We start from the raw sequence: 15,807 nt of genomic DNA on the forward strand, positions 1-15,807 counted from the left end.
TACAATATTTTAAGTTATTGAAAAGATATTTCACAGCTGTTTCGATGGTACAATTAATCTCTGTTTTGTCACAAACTGAAAGTAGGGGAACTATTTGAATTTTAGCAAGCAGGAAATGGCAGAGTGATATAAATATTTTTTCAAACTTTTTTGAGTAATCCTCTTATTTTAAATGCATTGTCCACACATGTGGTTGTATTGTGTTTTAATTTCTCAAACAAATCTACAGTGCCTTCGGAAAGTATTCATACCCCTTGACTTTTTCCACATTTTGAAAATTTGAGTAACTTTGAAAGTTTCTTCAAGTGCAGTCGCATAAATCATCATGATGAATCTGGCTCTCATGAGGACCATCACAGGAAAGGAAGACCCAGAGTTAGCTCTGCTGCAGAGGATAAGTTCATTAGAGTTACAAGTCTCAGAAATTGAAGCCCAAATAAATGCTTCACAGAGTTCAAGTAACAGACACATCTCAACATCAACTGTTCAGAGGAGACAGTGTGAATCAGGCCTTCATGGTCGAATTGCTACAAAGAAACCACTACTAAACCACACTAATAAGAAGAGACTTGCTTGGGCCAAGAAACACAAGCAATGGCCATTAGACTGGTGGAAATCTGTCCTTTGGTCTGATGAGTCCAAATTGAAGAATTTTGATTCCAACCACCGTGTCTTTGTGAGACGCAGAGTAGGTGAACGGATGATCTCTGCATGTGTGACTCCCAATGGCTCAAAACACACCTCCAGGCTGTGTAAGGGCTATTTGACCAAGGAGAGTGATGGAGTGCTGCATCAGATGACCTGGCATCCACAATAACCTGATCTCAACCCAATTGAGATGGTTTCGGATGAGTTGGACCGCAGAGGGAAGGAAAAGCAGCCAACAAGTACTCAGCATATGTGGGAACTCCAAGACTGTTAGAAAAGCATTCCTCATGAAGGTGGTTGAGAGAATGTCAAGAGTGTGCAAAGCTGTCATCAAGGCAAAGGGTGGCTACTTTGAAGAATCTCAAATATAAAATATTTTGTTTAAAACTTTGCGTTACTACATGATTCCATATCTGTTATTTCATAGTTTTGATGTCTTCACTATTATTCTACAATGTAGGAAATTGTAAAAATAAATGAAAAACCCTTTGAACACATCTAGCAGCTCTGGTTCCTGCCCGGCTGAGAGTTCAGGAGTGTTCTTCTCCAGCCAATCAGAGGAGCGGATTTGTTGCCTCAGGGCACCAATCAGGGAGTCCAGACTGCCTGTGGGATGGGACGTCTAGCAGTCCAGCAAGACAAAGTCTTCAATGGCTAATGGGATGGCATCAGGGTCAGGGTTATCCTTCTCCCCTGGCTCTTCTGATGATGAGCTGTTCTTGGGCAAGGGTGTTGACTTGACAGCCACAGCTTTGTGTGAGCCTGTTGTGTCCCTCTTTGATGTCATCTTTGTCCCTTCCTTCTCGGTGGCCTCGTTGGTTGTGCCTATGTCAGGGGTGGATGTGGCCTTATCTGTCTCCTCCAGGGCCTTCCTGATCCTCTGCATGCCTACAACAACCACACATAACACAATGAAGATATGGCAAGTAAAGGAAAACAGGACAGAGAAAGGGAGTAGAAAGAGAGGAGGAAAAAAAGGCTAAATCTGTTTCCTGTTTCTATCGTCATGAGAGGAGAAAAACAGATTAAGTGATTGATGAAGGTACCGAGCGTCAGGTATGGATGTCGGGCGGTGAAGACGATGCAGAACCAGACAGGAGTGTAGCAGTGGAAGGCTTGGCCACAGCTCAGCACCACCTTGTATTTCAGTAAACACCTCCACAGAGACAGTCCTCCACAAACGATGGTTCACGCAGGTACTGACAGACAGGGGGAGGAAGGAGAGAGAGATGTTGTTGTTGTAGTTGCTGTTAAGGTTATTATCATTACCACTACTACTAGGCCTACTATTATTATTGCTTTATTACTGTTAGTCCGACCATTGTTGTTACATGTGTACTTTGACAATGTAAGTAAATTTAACTTGCCATGTCAATAAAGTCTATAAAATTGAGAGAGAGTGAGAAAGAAAGAGAAAGAGGAGCAAACATGTCAGGAAGAACCAAGACAGCATCTCCTCACTATCCAGTCTTCCAACCCCAACCCTGTGTCAGTGTCCTTACCTTCCTGAGGTCAGCCCAGATGTAGAAGCCAGCAGGCTGGTGGAGGTAGTGGACTCCCAGGCTCTGTAGCTCCTCAGTCATGTATCTGTGAGCGGCCTGCATTCTCAGCCTGTTATATGGAAGAAATACCCCATCGATCCAATCTACAATAGAAAACAGGTATGTTAAACTCCCTAATCAGGGTGATATAGTATGTCCTCTCATCTAGTGTGAGTGTGTGTGTGTGTCCGTTCACCTGTCCTGGAGCAGCCTTGCCATCTGATGCTGTATTGGATCAGGGACACCGTGGAACATCCACAGCTTATCTAGAGCTTCGATCAAGTCCCTGTTGTCAGAGTACACAGTTCCCACACACACCCTGCCATCGCAAAGTCCTGCACAAGGACAACACAAATGAGACAGGCATGAATCTAAGCGGGGAGCCAGATAGTCCCCACAACAACATGTATGTACAAACACATTCAGACACGTATGCTCATGCACTCACACACAGTGCATTTGGAAAGTATTCTGACCCCTTGACTTTTTCCACATTTTATTAAGTTATAGTCTCATTCTAAAATACATAAAAGTAATTATGTTTCTCATTAATCTACACACAATACCTCATTTTTTGTATATGTATTAAACATAAAAACAGAAATACCTTATTTACATACAGTGGGGGAAAAAACGTATTTAGTCAGCCACCAATTGTGCAAGTTCTTCCACTTAAAAAGATGAGAGAGGCCTGTAATTTTCATCATAGGTACACTTCAACTATGACAGACAAAATTAGAGAAAAAATCCAGAAAATCACATTGTAGGATTTTTTATGAATTTATTTGCAAATTACGGTGGAAAATACCAGGAGTAATTGATGGAACTCTTCAGCTGGCTAGCTCCGGAACAATTGATGTTAGCTCCGGAATCGACGAAAGCCGATAGTCACACGGATAGCAGCTAGCTAGCTGCGAGATCCAGGCATGGACGTCCAGAGCCAGCGGCCGAAATCCAGGGACATGGAGAGAAAAATTGGTCCGATATGTTCCGCTCCGAGCCGCGCTGCGCTGCACCGCGCCGTACAAAACTGCCGATAGATTCTCGAGCCAAAGGACAGCCGATGACCACAAACCGTGGTCAGCTGAGTACCAACGATTAGCCAGTAAATAAGCTAACTAGCTTCTGAACTAGCCCCTGAACCAGCTTCAGAGTAGCTTCTGGACCAGCTTCTGGCTAGCTCCCGGCTAGCTTCTGGCTAATTTCTGGCTAGCCTCTCGGAGGATCACAGATCTGAGGTAAATAATACTTTTTTATATAAATATAAATTGGTGAAACGGATTGCAGGAGAGTGTTCTGAAGATGAGTTTTTGGAAAATTAAAAATGTATGTGAAAAAAAAGTTGTAAATATATACATATACGGGACACGACAGGACGAGGACAAAAATACGTCTGAACTGCTATGCCATCTTGGGAGAGAACCTGTCCTCTAAATACAACTTTGCTGTCTTCAACCAGGATCTCAGCGATCACTGCCTCATTGCCTACGTCCGCAATGGGAGTCAAATGCTCCCTAAAACACTTCAGTGAGAATGCCTTTCTAATCGACCTGGCCCGGGTATCCTGGAGAGATATTGACCTCATTCCATCAGTAGAGGATACCTGGTTATTCTTTAAAAGTGCTTTCCTCACCATCTTAAATAAGCATGCTCCATTCAAAAAAATGTAGAACCAGGAACAGATATAGCCCTTGGTTCACTCCAGACCTGACTGCCCTTGACCAGTACAAAAACATTTGGCTTGTGAAAAAGCCAAGCGGATGCTTCACATTTATATATCCAGTGCAATTATCTACCTCATTGTTCTATCTGTGGATAGAGTGCAACGGCGAATTGAGTTATTGCACATGTGCGTGCACTTCAAAGAGTAGGCATTCCCGATTGGAAATATGCAAATAAATGCTAGAACGCGCCAATAGAATCTCACTAGCTCATGCTTGGCTCTGCCCACCTCGCTTGTTTCTGTCCATTATGATTAATTTGCTCCCATTGGAAACGACAGGCTCTGGTCTATCTTGGGTTAGTTCCAAATATCTTTGGTCGTACATGTTGGCCCCAGTCAATTGTTCAAATGAGAACCCTATGGCTGTATGGCCTTGTTTCCCTGGAGCTAAGGTTGGGATAGGTTTAAAGGTCCAATGCAGCCGTTTTTATCTCAATATCAAATATTTTCTGGGTAACAATTGTTAACTAACTAGGAAGTGTATTTAAATGGCCATGTTTCTGTCTCCAGATTGACACATTCCTGGATCATGTTGTCAGGATCAACTGTGATGGTTTTCAATTAAAATGGTCAAAAAGAAACAAAAATAGCTTCTTTGCGAAGGGCAATTTCTCATGCAACAACGTTGCAAGTAATGTCTGGGAGTGGTCTGAGTGTGGAGGGGAAAATATAACATGTTCTGTTATTGGCAGAAAGGTTTGGAACTCTTATTGGTCTATACACTAATTTACCACATGGTAAATTAAAAATATGGTGGAAGGAAACTCTCGCCCATATTTACTCCAATCCAATGCTTATTTTACTGTAAGAATAATCAAGTTAGCTACCTAGATGTTTTTCCCTCTTAGCTACTGATAGCTAGAGATAGTGATGCAAAAGCCGAATATGTCGTTGAAACATTCACAGTGTAGGTTGGGAAAAATATGTAAACCCCTAGGTTAATGACTTCTCCAAAAGCTAATTAGAGTGAGGAGTCAGCTAACCTGGAGTCCAATCAATGAGATGAGAATGGAGATGTTGGTTAGAGCTGCCTTGCCCTATAAAAAACACTCTCAAAATTTGAGTTTGCTATTCATGAGAAGCATTGCCTGATGTGAACCATGCCTCGAACAAAATAGACCTAAGATTAAGAATTGTTGACTTGCATAAAGCTGGAAAGGGTTACAAAAGTATCTCTAAAAACCTTGATGTTCATCAGTCCACGGTAAGACAAATTGTCTAAAAATGGAGAAAGTTCAGCAGGAGTGCCGTCCTGCACAGATGACTGCAAGAGTACAGTGCAGAATGCTCAATGAGGTTAAGAAGAATCTTAGTGTCAACTAAAGACTTACAGAAATCTCTGGAACATGCTAACATCTCTGTTGACGAGTCTACGTTACATAAAACACTAAACAAGAATGGTGTTCATGGGAGGACACCATGGAATAAGCCACTGCTGTCCAAAAACAAAGTGATTAACCAGTCATAACTAGCCAATGGCAATGCAGATTACACAGTAAGCAACCAATCGATTAAATGCAGGATATGACATCATGCACGTCTGAAGTTTGCAAAAGCGCACCTGGATGTTCCACAGTGATACTGGCCAAATATTCTGTGGACAGATGAAACTACAGTTGAGTTGCTTGGAAGGAACACACAACACTATGTGTAGAGAAAAAAAGGCACAGCACACCAACATCAAAACCTCATCCCAACTGTAAAGTATGGTGGAGGGAGCGTCATGGTTTGTGGCTGCTTTGCTGCCTCAGGGTCTGGAAAGCTTGCTATCATCAACGGGAAAATGAATTCCCATGTCTATCAAGACACTTTGCAGGACAATGTTAGGCTATCTGTCCGCAAATTGAAGCTCAACAGAAGTTGGGTGATGCAACAGGACAACGACCCAAAACACAGAAGTAAATCAACAACAGAAGAAAATAAGCCAGAGTCCTGACCTCAACCTGATTGAGATGCTGTGGCATGACCTCAAGAGAGCAGTTCACACCAGACATCCCAAGAATATTGCTGAACTGAAACAGTTTAGCAGCATTGAAGGTCCCCAAGAACACAGTGACCTCCACCATTATTAAATGTAAGAAGTTTGGAACCACCAAAACTCTTCCTAGAGCTGGCCGCCCGGCCAAACTGAGCAATCGAGGGAGAAGGGTCTTGGTCAGGGAGGGGGTCACTCTGACAGAGCTCCAGGTTCCTCTGTGGAGATGGGAGAATGTTCCAGAAGGACAACCATCTATGCAGCACTCCACCAATCAGGCCTTTGGGGTACAGTGGCCAGACGGAAGCCACTCCTCAGTAAAAGGCACATGACAGCCCCCTTGGAGTTTGCCAAAAGGCACCCAAAGGACTCTCAGACCATGAGAAACAAGATTCTCTGGTCTGATAAAACCTAGATTTGGCCTGAATGTCAAGCGTCACGTCTGGAGGAAACCTGGCACTATCCCTACAGTATAGCATGGTGGTGGCAGCAAAATGCCGCGGGATGTTTTTCAGGGGCAGGAACTGGGAGACTAGTTAGGATCGAGGGAAAGATGAGAGGAGCAAAGTACAGAGATCCTTGATGAAAACCTGTTCCAGACCGCTCAGAACCTCCGACTGGGGGCGAAGTTTCAACATCCAACAAGACAACGATCCTATTCACACAGCCAAGACAACGCAGGAGTGGCTTCGAGACAATTCTCTGAATGTCCTTGAGTGGCTGAGCCAGAGCAAGGACTTGAACCCGATCGGAAAATCTCTGGAGACCTGAAAATAGCTGTGCAGCGACGCTCCCCATCCAACCTGACAGAGCTTGAGAGGATCTGCGGAGAAGAATGGGAGAAGCTCCCCAAATACAGGTGTGCCAAGCTTGTAGCATCATACCCAATAAGAATCGAGGCTGTAATTACTGCCAAAGGTGCTTCATCAAAGTACTGATTAAAAGGTCTGAATATTTATGTAAATGAGATATTTCAGTTTTTTATTTTTAATACAGTTGTGTGTAGTATAATGAGGAGCCAAAAACGATGTAATCCAGGCTGTAATGTAATAGAATGTGGAAAAAGTAAAGGAGTCTGCATACTTTCCGGATGCATGCGCAGGCACACGCATGCATACACACTCACTTTGGACATCACATGTGTTCTCTGGTGGTCCGGCAAGCTGCAAGCACACCATTGTTAATGTACGTGTGTGTGTGTGTGTGTGTGTGATACCTCTCCATACTAAGGACGCTGTGGAAGGTGGCTGTCTCTTCAAACACCATCAGCATGTACACCTCATCTATTATGGTGTGCAACTCATACTGTACCTGAGACAGGGGGAAGGAATGGAGAGAATAGAAAGGAAAAGTGAAAAAATGTATTGAGTAAAGGGTCTGAATACTTACGTAATTGTGATATTTAAGTTTTTTATTTTAATACATTAGCAAACTGTAACGGCTGTTGGTGGAAGAAGGTGAGGACCAAGGTGCAGCGTGGTACGTGCTCATGTTTGTTTATTGACACTGAACACTAAATACAAAAATAACAAGGGGAATAACCGAAACAGTCCTGACAGGTGAAAAACACTAAACAAAAAATAACTACCCACAAAACCCATGTGGGAAAAAGCTACCTAAGTATGGTTCTCAATCAGAGACAACGATAGACAGCTGCCTCTGATTGAGAACCACACCCGGCCAAACAACAAAGAAATACAAAACATAGAAAATGAACATAGAATGCCCACCCTTGTCACACCCTGGCCTAACCAAAATAGAGAATAAAAGCCTCTCTGTGGCCAGGGCGTGACACAAACATTTCTAAAAAACAGTTTGTTCTTTGTCATTATTAGGTATCTGTGTAGATTAATGAGGGAAAAAAGCAATTTAATGAATTTTAGAATAAGGCTGTAATGTATCAAAATGTTGAACAAGTGAAGGGGTCTGAATATTTTCCGAATGCACTGTAGATATTTACCCAAAAATATATGGGGGATTGGAAATGATGCAGACAATTACGAGTATTGAAGCTACAATCTATCTGCAATATTAAGGCTGATCTACCCCCTAAGAAAGAAAATAAAAAAAGGTTAATTATGTGGTGTGTTTATACAATAACAAAGTCCAGTTCGTACAGCCTTGAAACATCACCATTGAATTGTACAATAATACAGCTATTACTACGGTAGGCTTGCTGTTGCTAGCTAATTTGTCCTGGGCTATAAACATTGGATTGTTATTTTACCTGAAATGCACAAGGTCCTCTACTCCGACAATTAATCCATAGATAAAAGGGTCAAGCGAGTTTGTTTCTAGTAATCTCTCCTCCTTTAGGCTTCTTCATATTCTTTCGACATTTATATGGCAGTTGGCAACCAACTTTAAGGCGCATTACCACTCCCAACTGGATTGGAGTGAGGACCTCAGTTCATCTTTCAATCCGACATGTGGATGGATATTTGCTCCTATAAACCAATGAGGAGATGGGAGAGGCAGGACTTGCAGCATGTCAAGTGTCACAAATTGTCATAAATAGAACCACGCTACGCAGACACTCGTTGAAGCGCGAGAGCAGTATGGGAGCAATGATTGAATAACATGTAACACAACATGAGCAGTGTGGTCAGCATGTTACAAAATAAATGTACACATACATGTTATTCAATCTTTTCACCCACACTGCACACGTGCGTCAACGACCCACTGCGTAGCCAGGCACTAAATTAGAACTTGGTTCTATCTGTGACGCTTGATGCGTTGCAAGTCCCACCTCTCCCATATCCTCATTGGTTTTTAGGAGCATATACCCATGTGCCATCTCCTTATGTAAGTATTGGGGCTAAAAATAAAAGTTGCATCTACCCTAACTTCCGATAACATTTCTGAATGAATATCCATGCAAAATAATACAGGAGATTAGGCCAATCAACCTCATCTGCTATTTTAGCCAACCTGAAGTAGAGAATCGCGCGCTCTTCTCACACCATCTCGACTGAGCCCTCTTGACCCAGTCCGGCAGATTTCCCATTGGTGTCACGCTCATCTCCAAACCCGATATGGTACAGCATCTCTGGGTGCGCAGCATCAGAGTTCAGCAGTCAATTCTCAGACTCTGCATCCTCGCAATTTATCTCCAGCAGCTTCCCCAGCCTGGGCAGATGACCAAAAAGACCAAAGAAGAACCCGCCACGAACGTCGTCAGGGAAATGACCGGACCAAGGTGCAGCGTGGTGAGCCTACATTTATTTTTATTATGAATGTCGCCAACAAAAACAAGAAACAAAAAAAACGAACGTGAAGCTTACTTAGGCTATACAGGCCACTAACAAAGTAAACTACCCACCACTAAGGTGGAAAAACAGGCTACCTAAGTATGATTCCCAATCAGAGACAACAATAGACAGCTGTCCCCGATTGAGAACCATACCCGGCCAAAATAAAGAAACCCCCCCCCCCAAAGGTGCGGACTCATGCCGCAGAACCTGACTCTATAGGGGAGGGTCCGGGTGGGCATCTACTCCGGTGCGGTACGCAGACCCCGCTCCACCTCTGGCTCCCCCCACTTAGGTGGCGCCTCTGGACTGGGGGCCCTCGCTGCAGTCCCCTGACTGGGGACCCTCGCTGCAGGCCCCGGACTGGGGAACCTCGATGCAAGCCCAGGACTGGGGACCCTCGCTGGAGTCTCCGGACTGGAGGCTGTCGCTGGAGGCTCCGGACCGGGGTACCGTCGCTGGAGGCTCCGGACCGGGGGACTGCCTCTGGAGGATCCGGACCGCGGATCAGTGCTGGAGGCTTCGTGCCATGAATCCTCACTGCAGGCTCCGGGCCATGGATCATCACTGGAGGCTTAGTGCCATGGATCATCACTGGAGGCTTTGTGCCATGGATCATCACTGGAGGCTTCGTGCCAATGATCATCACTGGAGGCTTCGTGCCCTGGATCATCACTGGAGGCTTCGTGCCATGGATCATCCCTGGAGGCTTCGTGCCATGAATCATCACCGGAGGCTTCGTGCCATGGATCCTCACTGGAGTGAGGAGACGTATAGGCAGCCTGGTGCGTGGAGCTGCCACAGGGCTTACCAGGCTGGGGAGACATACAGGAGGCCTGGTTCTGGGAGAAGGCACAGGACTCACCAGGCTGGGGAGACAAACTGGAGGCTTGGTTCTTGGATCTGGCACAGGATACACTGGGCCGTGGAAGCTCACAGGAGGTCTCGAGCATAGAGCCTGCACAGACGCACCGGAGACACAGTGCGCAGAGTTGGCGCAGGACATCCTGGGCCGTAGAGAAGCACTGGCGGCCAGATGCGCTGAGCCAGCACCATCTGTCCTGGCTGGATGCCCACTCTAGCTGGAATGTAGCGCACCGGGCTGTGAATACGCACTGGAGACACCGTGCGCTCCACCGCATAACACGGTGCCTGACCAGTACCACGCTCACTATGGTAAGCACGAGGAGTTGGCTCAGGTCTCCAACCTGACTCAGCCAATCTCCACGTTTGCTCACCCAATTTTTTTTTTTGGGGGGGGGGGGGCTGCCTCTCTTGCCTGCTCCGCTGTGCCAACTCCTCGTATTGTCGCCACTGCTTTCACCGCCTCTATCTCCCCCCTTTGACGCCGATACTCTCCAGCCTTTGCCCAGGGTCCCTTGCCTTCCAAGATCTCCTCCCATGTCCATTCCTCCAGAAAACGCTGCTCCTCCCGGCCACGCCGCTTGGTACGTTTGTGGTGGATAGTTCTGTCACGAACGTCGTCAGGGAAATGACCGGACCAAGGTGCAGCGTGGTGAGTGTACATTTCTTTTTATTATGAATGTCACCAACAAAAACAAGACACAACAAAAATGAACGTGAAGCTTACTAGGGCTATACAGGCCACTAACAAAGTCAACTACACACAACTAAGGTGGAAAAACAGGCTAACGATAGACAGCTGTCCCTGATTGAGAACCATACCCGGCCAAAACATAGAAACAGAAAACATAGAAATAAAGAAACTAGAATGCCCACCCTAGTCACACCCTGGCCTAACCAAAATAGAGAATAAAAGCCTCTCTATGGCCAGGGCATGACACCACCTGGCAGACCATGGAGGTATGCGCCTGCCTCACTTGGGGAGCTCTGGATGACCTGGTGGGCTATAACAGTACTGCCCAAGAGGAGTAGACTATGGCCGGGTTGGTTCGCTAAAACCCGGTACATTACATCATAAGACTTCCACGACCTCCCGCCGCATCAAGGTCAATCACGATGTGATTGACAGGCAGGCGCAGGCGCATACCTCCATGGTCTGCCAGGTGGTGTCATGCCCTGGCCATCTTTTTGATATTCTCCCTGCACTGGTCGCCGGTGTGATAGATGCCTTTCTGTCGCAGGACGTCCGCTATTTGGTTGAAAACATGTTGATTTCTGAGGAAACTATCCAGCTCTAGTTGGACCGACTCATCTGACCACTGCTGGAGGAGTTCTGCCACCTCTGGGTAAAACCAGTTGCTGCCCCGCTTATATTTTCTTCCGCGGAAGTTCATTTTAGATGCCACTTTGACAGATGATAGGTCCTCTGAGTTATCTTTTCTATGGAAATATAAACAAAAACAACCCTGTTTATTATTCTTTTTAATATTTGTATCAAATAACCAATCATTAGACTGAGTTTGGCTAATGTAGCCAAATAGGCCTTAATATAGGCCTATGCTAGCAGGCTTAACGAAATTAGCTAATAAATAATCCGTAGGGTCAAATAGTGTAACGACCCTGGGTTTATAAACGCGGAAATCGACCCTGCCACACAAGCATGCTTTTGGCGCGCCGGACCTCGGGATCGAAGGTCGAGGGTTCGAGACCTGCTCCCTGCTGTTTCATTACAATAGTTATAATCATACTATGAAGCACTCAACTAAAGTAATAACAACATGGGAGACTATAGCATCAACACAAAGGTTTGTTATGCTTACAGTAAGTAGGCTGCCAAGAATCAGTTCGCTCTCTTCAGTAGGCGTGGCTACCAGTGCAGTCAGCTGTCACAGTTTACGCGACACTGTAGAACATGTTCTATTTTTGACGCAGTAAGCAACAATAGCATATGTAAAATAAAATGAGGGTAAGAGAATCCTAAAAATTCTACATCCGGGTTGATGGATCATTTTGGACCGTATTAACAGCAGAGCCTCTGTTTGTCATTGGGGTTTGTGTGTCAGAATAAACAGGATCGCTCTTTTGCGCCCTCTCCCATACAACATTGCATGGAAGCCATTATTTATGCATGCACGGTATAAATCCGGTAGATGCCGCTCGTAGACAGTTTGGAAGTGTGGTGGCACCACGTATGATCTAACCAAAGACATTAAATTATGAAGCTAGACTAAGGGTGTGTTCGTAAAATCCCTCTCGAGTGCGCTCCTGTCGTTCGTAAATTCAGAATCGTCTGATTGTCTGTTCATAAATTCAGAGCGATTCGCTCCAGGAGCGTTCAGAGCACAGACAGGACGCTCTAATGGAGTTGATCCGAGCGTACTGACCACACAACGGCAGTCAAGCACCCAAGTTAACTGGCTTAAATTGGCTAGTTTGCTAGCTACTTCCTGACAAAAATGAGAGATCACATCATTCTGATCATTTTACTCGCCCTAGCAGAGCTAGGCTATTTTCGTGTTATCTTGGGCGGCAGCGACTAACTGTGCTGCTAGCACCAGTTAAACTCTGTTTTTTCCAACCTTTACTGACACCTGTCATATTCAACGGGTGTTGTGCATTCATAAATGCATATTCTGCGCTCTGGCACACTCAGACGAGAGAAAGGAGAAGATATCCGAAATTAATCTACGAACGCACCCTGAAATTGTCATGGCGACATTGCCTGGCATCGGGTCGCGAAGAACTGCGCATGTGCCACTATATAAGGTTACTTTCACGAGGTTGGAGTAATAACATGTTCAACTACTTAAGTCATTGGGTGGAATCTAGGTGGTGCTTTTTTCGATTTCGAGAAATCGACTAACAACTAAGGAAGAATTGTTCACTTCTCTCATTGACTTCTCAAACCCCGGACTGGTCTATTTCGCAAGCTTTCCCGGAAGTCTCGCGATGTTGCGCCTCTGGGTTTAGAAACTCTGTGATCTAACGATGACGTAGGGCTGGGGCGTGTGGATTTACTTCCTGGGATTTGTAGCTTGTAAATGCAGTGTTCAAATATCCGATGTACTAATTCGTTGAACGTGGCACGTGATTAACTACAACCAGTTAGCGAGTCGGGAACATCAGAGTTTCTTAGTTCCAACTAGCACTTGAACGCGGCACGATTCCTAGCCAAGTGGACGATGTCAGTTTCTCGTATAAAGGAATGTATGACATTTTTAGAATTTTACAATATGCTTTAAATATAATAGTTTGTTCGAATAGAGCAGTATGCATGTCACGGAATTGTGTTGAATGCCCTAACGTTACATAGGGGGGGAAAAACGTGTTGGAAGTCCTAGCTAGCTTGTTAACGTTATTTGCATGGAAGGCTAGCTGAAACGACCACCATGAGAGGCAACGAGAAGACGTGGAAAGTTTACTCCGAACCAAAGATAACAGAGGGGTGACAATATTGCAGTACCACGATACACCGGGGGACTTGGTGTCTGGGTATGTCACACGAGTAACTCCACAGAGTTCCGAGCCACGCCTCGAGAGGAGAGAGAGCTGTCAACCAGGCAGTTGAGACATGATTTGGTTCTTTCATCCGACAGAATGGTACAAGTCATAGCCAACGTGTGTTGTTTTGCTCTTTGAGCAAAGAGGTTGGAGTTGGAGGTATCCCGATGTGGGTAGTGCCTTGGCGGGCTGGGAGGGAACGAATTAATGAGAGGCATAGGGTAGCATAAGAGCGCATTCTCTTCCAGTGTCTGACAGCGCTGTCGATACTTCACAATTTGGAGCTAGGACTCGGGAGTTCGGCGAACATTGGTGCTCTAACTACACAGGACCAGCCAGCTGTCTGATGTTATGTTTTATTTGATGAAATTAAACCAGCTCTACGAAGCTTGCTTATTGAAGTGCAGGTCCTCAAAGAGAACTCGTGGTAAGATCTTGGCATAATATTTTTTTTGTTTGTTTCTAAAGTAAGACATTTACTTGCCTTCAACATAGTCGATTGTGTGTTTTTATTTGTTCCTTCATTTTATTTTTTTCCCTATATAAATGCTTAAATCACTTTTGTATGATTTGTTTTGCATAAATATTGCTATTACTTATTACTTACTATCTTATTGGCATTTTGAGTAGCATACGTCATTGATAATAAGATCAGGAGTTACAGTGAGCCGACATAATATGACTGGTCTGAAGATAAGTATCAAAGAAACAAATGACAAGCTTATAGGAGAGTCAGTTTTTGTTCTAAAAATGAACTTTCTGTGACCCAGCTAATCCATCCTCGGGCTATTGTATATCTGATCATTCATGCCCATAGGAATCTCAGCAGGGTAAAACGAAGGTCTTACATTACTGTAGAATGCAAAACAACGTGAAGTGTGGCGGAGTTGTACTGTACATATGCAGAGTTTTCCAATAGGATTTACACTGCATGACACGATTTGCACTTTTTAAAGTAGATGTTTTGGTTACTTATCAGGTCCAATGTCTTAGCCTTTTAGTTCTACGTTCAGGAGCAGTTGTTTTGTTTACCTGTGAACTTCTCTGACTGGCTAACTCTGGCTGTAACTGTTGAACATATTGACCGGATGGTTTCTAGAGTGACCTGAATCCTATTGAAATGACACTCACTTGGGAATGGCCTTTATTTAGGTGACACAGATCTGCAGTGAGGGCCTTGATGTTTTGTTTGGTTCTAAGGAGGTATAGAGTCACTGTCAGGGTGATATAATGGTAATGCTGACATACAACCCTCCTGAGGAATCCATTGACTCAGGTTGTATCAGTGGATTAATGCACCATGCAGTACTATGGGCTGGTGCTTGTCAGTGGCTGGCAGCATTCACCCACTCTCTTTGTGTTTTCCTTAGTAGAGCCAGTCAGGAGCTGAGTCAGACTGAAAATGAAGGGGAAATTCAGCAACTCTTCAAGGACAAATAAAGTTCACTTCCAAAAATGTTATTTTGTGAGTTTAAAACAAAAAACTATAAGTTCACTTTCATTGTCCTCCAAGAGTTGCTGCATTCTTCCTTAAGTATGCTCCTCTGTACAAAGTGAGCTGAGCTCAGAGAGAGAGGAGACAGTGATACCTAGCCACGGCAGCCTCAGTAACTCACCTTTACACAGCAGATCCACACACTGAAGATGAGAACCGAGGTCACTGCCTGCCATGTGGAGGCCTCCAGGTGTGTGTGTGTGTGTGTCTCCCACTGCTGTGATGATTATTGTTCCACTCCCTGAGCATTGTGTGTCTCTAGAGAGGATTTGTGGTGGTATGCTCTGTTTTACTCCTCTGCGGGTCAGTAGAAACTGGAATATAAGCCTTTCTAAGAATGAGTCGGCCAGAGCTAGGACACAGGGCTCAAAACTGCAACCAAAACACTCGCATTTGCGACCCTTTGACTTGGCAGTGCTACACTCTTTAAAACAAAATGTTTATTGGTCTCTAGGGTGGCATAGAAATTGTTTTAGCTGGTCACGCTAGTTTTTGGTTCACAATTAGCTTATTTTTTATTAAGATTTATTCAAACAGCAATGGGTATGCAACAATGGGTATGTAGACCAGGTATTCAAAAAGTTTGGTGATGCGCAATTGACAGATGATAGGTCCTCTGAGTTATCTTTTCTATGGAAATATAAACAAAAACAACCCTGTTTATTATTCTTTCACAATTCTCTGTCAATTGTGATGCGCAATTCAGTCATCATGCGCTGTTTGAATTTCTAAAGGCTTTCCCCAAAAAACCTTCCTCATCAAATGTTGACTGCAAAGGAGGCCTACCTAGCCGAATGATATCATGA

At 44.6% G+C, this 15,807-nt stretch overlaps 1 protein-coding gene and 1 pseudogene across 2 annotated transcripts in view; one reads left to right on the forward strand and one right to left on the reverse strand.

Annotated features, from left to right (window-relative positions):
* Positions 1-265: 265 nt before the first annotated feature.
* LOC139386544 (1-aminocyclopropane-1-carboxylate synthase-like protein 1) lies at positions 266-11,439 on the reverse strand (annotated as a pseudogene).
* Positions 11,440-13,139: 1,700 nt separating this feature from the next.
* LOC139406663 (furin-like) overlaps positions 13,140-15,807 on the forward strand; it is a 160,369-nt gene continuing 157,701 nt past the window's right edge. For both annotated transcript variants that reach the window (XM_071149521.1, XM_071149529.1), the window contains exon 1: positions 13,140-13,933. The gene's annotated coding sequence lies outside the window, so the exon portion shown is untranslated. The remainder of the gene's footprint in view (positions 13,934-15,807) is intronic.

The sequence above is a fragment of the Oncorhynchus clarkii genome, chromosome 1 (genome assembly GCF_045791955.1).
Source record: "Oncorhynchus clarkii lewisi isolate Uvic-CL-2024 chromosome 1, UVic_Ocla_1.0, whole genome shotgun sequence".
Taxonomy (NCBI): Eukaryota; Metazoa; Chordata; class Actinopteri; order Salmoniformes; family Salmonidae; genus Oncorhynchus; species Oncorhynchus clarkii.